Raw genomic sequence first — 7,401 nt, forward strand, 5'->3', positions numbered from 1 at the left:
TGAATCATCATTAAAATAATCATCTTTGTGACCAGTGGACTCGAGCAAGTGACTCATTAAGAGAACCTCTTGAAAATAATTAGCACACACACTTGTTTATGTGACTGCTTCTCCACAGAGGTCTCGTTCTTGTTGAGGTTTGGTTTAACTCCAGGGGAATTTTGCTTTCAGTGTAAAAACACTTGTTTCAATCAAGGTAATTACCTGAGCAGCACAGTTTTGTGTACAGTGTTTCCACTAAACCATCCTATTTATCATGAGAGTAAATGAAACAGAGTTGGTTTTAGAGCAGCTCTTGGCAGTGATCCAGACTAGGGTTTTTTTTTGTGAGGGGGGGAAATGACTATGTTGTTTTCAGCTCAAGCACCTAAAATTGCATCTCTGTAAAAACCTCGTTACCAAATGCTTCAGATGCAGAGCTTGCTGCCTCAGGTGCTTGGCAGGTTCTTTGAGGTCACAGCCATCTGTGACTTACTGTGGAATTCTTTTTGAAAGGAGTCCCTGTCTCTTCCTGTGTCTTGGTGTAGCTGACATACACAAGAATGGATAAAAGTGGTGTTAGTTTGTGTGTATAAATACCAGTTTGGCAAATGTTCTTTTTTTTTTTTTTTTTACCACATTTCAAATATTTTCTTTATCTGGATCCACTGTTAACTTTTCAACCTGGTGCTTTTCAGCATATGTTTAAGAAATGTTTCTTGTGTTTCTAGCAGACTTTTATTTTGAGGAATTGGAAAAGTCTTTATATGTTTTTGCAATGAAAAATCAAAGCCAGGAGTAGGATTAAATTGCTTGAATTCAAGTGGTTAGTGCTATTTGAGTTGCTGCAAGGTATTCTTGAGAAGAGCATGACTTCCCTATTATCCAGTGTTTTAACTGCCAGCTCAAAATGGATGTTGTGTCCCTTGGTCATGGGCAACTGGGTCAGATTCAGATCTCCACTAGCAATGAAGAGATTTCAGATGGCAAGGGCAGGGCTCAGTTACTCATGTGGGCACCTAGAGCCAGCTGGGTTGATTTGCCTTCTCCTTTCTGCCCTCAGGATGCTCCAGATGGGCTTGTATCTCTTGTGTGTCCAGTGAGACGTCTGCCAGCACAATATAGATGTTTTGACTCCTTTATTACATCTCAAATAGAATCATAGAATCATAGAATGGTTTGGGTTGGAAGGAATCTTAAGGATCATCTCTTTACAACCCCACTGCCATGGGTGGGAACACTTTCCACTAGACCAGGTTGCTCAGAGCCTCATCCATCCTGGCTTTGAACACTTTCAGGGATGGGGAGTTTACAACCTCTCTGGGCAACCTGTTTCAGTGCCTCCCCACGCTTATAGTAAACATTTTTTTTCCTAATTTATGATCTAAATGTACTCTCTGTCAGCTTAAGGTCATTCCCCCTTGTCCTGTCACTACTCACCCTTATGAAAGGCCCCTCTCCAGCTCTCTTTAGACACTGGAAGGGGCTCTAAGGTCTCCCCTGGGCCTTCTCTTCTCCAGGCTGAACACCCACAGCTCTCCCAGTCTGTCTCCATAGCAGAGGTGCTCCATCCCTCTGAGCATCTTCATGGCCTCCTCCGGACTTTCTCCAACAGCTCAACGTCTTCCTTGTGCGGTGGACCCCAGAGCTGGATACAGGGCTCCAAGTGGGACACAATGGCAGAAGATTTCTGCATTTAGCCAAATCACAACCCTACAGGTGCCTTCATTTAGACACCTGAAGTTTGGTGCCTCCTTCTCTCCTGTGAGGTTTGTTCCTGGTTCTCTGTTACTGGACTAAATGTTTGATTTGTCATTTCCTGGAAATGTGTTCAGTGTTGATTTCTTCAAAGGTGAATATTTCCCATGTGTCGAGGAGCAGCTCTGAGGTGTAACATGCTTTGGACAGCCCAGCTTCACAGTGTTGCTGGGGAGCAAATTCAGATGCTGTGTTCTGCACACAAAATTCCTTTCATTTGAGATAAACACACATGCCTCTTCTCTGTAATGTAATGAGTTTGAGCATGTTCAGAACCACCCAGTTGCACTCACTCTATTTGATACAGGTCAAAGAACTGCCATGAACTGCCTGGGAAATACAAAGTCTATTTATCTTAACTATAATTCTGGAATAATGAGGAGCTGCAGAATGTCATTTATAAGATGCTAATTATTAGACTAATGAGCTGGATGCTCTCAGTCTTCTGAAAGACTGATGGGACACCCATCTTTGAAGGGATTTACAGACTAGTAAATGTCCAACTATTCTACTTAGAGATCTGTTCCATGATCTGACCACATTTGTTGGTAATGGCTGGAACTGAGTGTATTGATGGAATAATTAATCAGTTAAGAAGTACTTGATGGAGAATGATGTAAGACAATAAAAAAAGGAAGAGCAAATGATGTACAAATGATCAATTTTTCTCATATTTAAGCTGCCATTAATTAAGACATATAAATTTGGATCTCAAATTGCTCTATTCAGGTATTTCTGCACAGTGGTACTGCTCTTATCTACTTAAATATCCTGAAAGAAACTACTGCCAGACAATTCTGGTGTTCAATCAAGCCACTTGGGTGGTTGAAAGAGTTCTTTCTTGGTAAAGATCCGGAGTATCTAAGAATATAATATATTTACTATATTTTATAGTAAGTACATATAAATACATATTCTAAAGAATATAAAAATACTCTAGAAAAGAAGCAGTTGATGTCAACAAGAGAACAGGTCCAAACAGGTGCACCAGTAATGGGTTGAGGTACTCCTAGTGCTGAGATTTCTTATGGTGGCCACTGGAAGATGTCAAGAGCAGAGCAGGTGAAAATTTTTTGAACAGTTATATCTTTTTTTTCAGTATGAACGATAAAAATATATTGTTAACATGAACATCTGAGTCTATTGGTGTTTTTTTGTTCTTACCCCATTTAATGCTGTCTGAAGTCCTGGGAAAGTTGACTAAGTTGTGTTTCCAGTCAGAAATTGAATTGTTTTATTTTTTACCATTTTCCATTTATTACCACTTCTGTAAATTACCCTACTGCTCAAAATATTCTTTTTGACCATCCTAAAAGTGCATTTATTGACAGATAATATTTTCAAGCAGAAACATTCCTTCATTCTGATTACAGTACTAAAACTCAAGGAGAAGAGTCCTCTCGTGAATGGGCAATAAATAGTGGTATCAATCACTACAGAAATCAAAGTTTGTGTTCTATGAAATATAGACATATTACAGTGATGCAGGTGATAACCTGAGATATAATAATGGGTGTGATATCAGAACTAGAATAGAACAAGCTGAAAGACAATCTAAAAACGTAAACTTTCAGGAGTCGGTACCTTTTCCAAATAGCGTCCTGAAGGAGACACTAGATTTTATGTCTCAGAATATGTCCAAACTGAACAATTCTGTGCAGCAGAGATAAAAAACATAGTTCCCAGTACAAGAAAATTATCCCCCAGGAGCTCAAAGCTAACAAAGCTATTGGTAACTGGTGATTTCTAAGCTGCACCTTACTGTGGAGGATGCAAATAAATATTTGTAGAGGCACTTTTATTTGGAAAAGGTGATAAAATACATTATTTATTGTAGCTGCAAAACACCATGCTGTTAACCAACAGCCTGAGAGTGAAAAAACCAAACTTCGGTTATGGGTTTAGATTTCAAATGGTCAGTAGGTATTGTAATGCTGCTGCATGAACCCCTGGCACAGACACATGAGAAGTCAGTGGCCAAACATTATGTTTGTGTTTGTTAGCAGGAGATAAATCAAACTACTAAGCTTGGTGTGTCAAAATTGAAACTCAGTAGTGGATTACTCTGTCTGGGAGAGAAAGATTGTATTGACCTTAAAGAGTGAGAGATTGTGTTGACCTTAAAATCAGTAATTTCTTTTGGTTAACCCAACAACAGTTCCAAGACAAGCATTTTTAGTCTCAAATATTCTTTACACATACGTGTAACTTGAAATAAATGTAATTCATTTTGGGGTCAGGTGGTCCAGTTGCTTTACAGGCAGCCAGGTTCTGTTCCTGGAAAATTATATTTTTAGAAAAGAAAATAAATTAGAGCTTCAATTCACCGTTTTATTCTGTTTTCTACCCTTGTCATTTCTGCTGCACTCACTGTTTACAGCGTAAGCTGAGCAAAAATCACAACTTTTGTCAAGCAGCAAAGCAGTAATATTTCGTTTCATAATGTTTATGTTCTGATTTATGCTGGTGCCTTAGTGTTACACTCAGCTGCATATCCAATTCCATTCTTTATGTTGCTTCTAAGATTTACAATGTTGGCATCTGAAGATGTAAATGTTAGACTCTTACTCATCTATCCTGTCGTGGATTCTCTTCATGATGAAGCTTCTGCCTTTCTGTGAAAAAAATTTAGAAGATTTTTCATCAAAGGCCGTGAATGAAATGCTGTGAGATTACCAGATGGAAGATGTTGACTGAGAACTAAACAACTATAAGAGAAAAAAGATTGCTTTTGGAAAAGCAGAATAATTTTTTAGATCATTGTCCACATTAGTATTTTGTTCTGTTGCTGAAAGAAGCCAAGATCTTCATAGAATCATAGGAAGATTTGGGTTGGAAAGGACCTTAAAGAGCATCTATTTCCAAATGTGAACATCAAAACCATGAACACCTATACTCAAATTTATACCTACTGTAATTTAGCCCTTAATAAATTAGGAGCTTAGTCTAAGTTTTTTGTCTGGGATCTCATTATGCTCAGCAAAAAGAGAAATATACTTCGACAGACTCATCCACATGCATTAGGAACAAAAGGGAAGGATTCATTCTGTGGATTAAATAACTGCAGTTTAGGTCTCCAAGTGTAAGTGATGATAAATAGACTAAGTGTCTGAATTCTCATTATAAACAATGGGCATTGTGTTAATGCAGTGGGAAAAACTGTTCTACTGACCAGGAAATTGGTGTATTATTCAGTTCCCTAAACACAAACTTCTATTGTCATTCAGGTGCCCTATGGAAACACATGGGCTGGTAAATATGACACAATCAGAGGAGATCACACCCTTCTGAAGATCGTGTGGGATACCCTATAGGGCCTAGAAGACCAGTAAGTCCTAATAGCTGTGGAACTAAATGTGCCACAGATCTCTCAAGAGTGAAATCAGTCTTGTGACCCAGTGCACAGGAAAACATCTCCACTCAGGTATTTTTCCTCCAGAGCTGATTCTTATCCTGGTTTATGATTGCATGAGTTGTGCTCTGAAGATTCTTCATTCCCTGCATCAGCTAAGACACAGATGACTATCTTGGATTAGATGCCTAATTTTTAGATAGTTGAAATTAGGTGATATAAATTTCTCCTTCCCTTTAGGGCTTAAGGGAAAAACTTTACTTTACAATGCTGGAAAGACAGTGGAGCCATTACATTTTACGAGCAAGGCACTGAGCGAGGAAATGTGATGTGCCCTTAATCGCGGTTTATATTTGTGTGTTTAAAAGCCTGAAAAGCCTGGTTGTACTTTCACAACTTTTTGTGTGACCGGTGCACAAACAGGTAGAGGAATGAAATAATATGATGTGATTTTCATGCCCAGGGAAGAAGGCAGCAGCTCAGCATGCCTTGATATAAAAGCGGTTTCATGAAACGTGACTTGGACGAGAATTGTGACATTCATAATACACAAAGTAATAGAAAGTTTGGAGCTGATCCCCCTGTAATTCCAACTCCAAGTCCATCATTCTGCTGAAGTCCTTCTCTGTATTCACAGAATCATAGAATGGTTTGCGTTGGAAAGGGCCTTAAAGGTCATCCCGTTCCAACCCCCTGACATGAGCAGGAACACCTTCCTCTAGACCAGGTTACTCAGACCCCATCCAGCCAGGTCTGGAACACTTCCAGGGATAAGGAGTCCACAACCTCTGTGGGCAACATGTGTCAGTGCCTCACCACCTTTATAGTAAAGAATTTCGTCCTAATATCTAATCTAATCTTCAGCATCTGAAGGCTCAGATCCCTTCTAGATCTCCTGGTTGCTTCAACCCTGTGCCCTGCAATAGCTTTACTTTGATTTGGTGATTATGTCCTTAATTCAAAATTCACTGGTCTCTTTCCACCAAACAGGTGAGCGGGGTGCTCAGTTCCACTGTACGTGCTGTTTTGGTGCTATTTCCATGGGTTCTGGTGGCTTTTTTTCCCAAGGACTGCATTGGAAAGTGAAAATGATGGTGGCAGGGACCCTCAAGGTTCTTCAGACAGTTTCATTTTGGGTCGGAATAACTATTTACATCTCATAACTTAAAGCATCAAGCTCCGTTTGACTTTGAAAGCAATGGAGTTGTCTGTGATTTGACATTAGAGATTTGCATTAAATTTCTTATGGTTCCTAGCCTGGCTCAGTATCCAACTGCAGCCCCCTGTAAATGTGCTTGTTTGTTCTTTTTATTGCAGTCATCTCCTGCAGACATGGAAATGGCTGTTATCAAACACCCCATTGTATTCTTGCTGGCCAGATGGCTGAAGGGGCATTACTGTGCTCTCTCCATAAACTCTATGCTTTGCTGCAGGCATTAACAAGGCAATATATTTTTTAGGAACCATTAAATACTTGAGATTTAGGTAGTAGCAGGTATTGCAGTTGTGGGCTTAAAGATGCTTTTAAAGTCCTTCGCTTTGTCCTTAAAACTCAGCTCAAATGAGGTTGCCTCAGGAGACAAATTAAAATAAAAATAACCCTCTAAACGCAAAGTTTGGTGGTGCTCCTGAGATTATCTCCTGTTAGGCGTGGAATTGTGCAAGTTGTGAAATGCCTTTGAACTTCCCTTTTGAGACACAGATCCAGATTTCCATGGGCTCAGTAATGATCCCTATTTTTATATTGTTAGCCTGCTTCCCTTACCAATGTGTCTGTTCCCACCACCTCAGAAAGGAACACCCTGAGCCCAAAAAAATCCAATTACCGAAACAAAAAGCAAAGCAACCTGTGCCCCTGTCATATCTCTTGTGAGAGGCCAGGCTGCCAAGTCTTTAGTGAGCGTTTACTCTCTCACATACTCTGTGCTGGGTGATAACACAAGAGGAATCTGTGCTTGTAAAACTGAACTGTTCTGCAGTTAGAGAGCCATTTACAGCTGCACTTTCCAGCCCTTCTCACTCATACTATCAGTTCCAAAGTTCTTCCCCTGTTTCCCTCCTCTAGTATTTACATTTGTCCTTCCAAGTGGTGATGTGTTTCTCCAGCTGAGCTTTGCTTCTGTGAGCTGTAAGGCCACCACCTCGCAGTGCCCATCCACAAAGAGCTTACTTGATTTAATGTGTGAGAGACTAGATTTCCAAGGAAAATGCTGCAGAATATGAAGATTTCATAGAATAATAGAATCATTAAAGTTGGAAAAGACCTCCAAGATCACCAAGTCCAGCCTTTGTCTGAATACGAATATACCCAC

Source organism: Manacus candei, unplaced genomic scaffold, assembly GCF_025592945.1.
Source record: "Manacus candei isolate 608988 ecotype Guabito, Panama unplaced genomic scaffold, ASM2559294v1 h1tg000054l, whole genome shotgun sequence".
NCBI lineage: Eukaryota > Metazoa > Chordata > Aves > Passeriformes > Pipridae > Manacus > Manacus candei.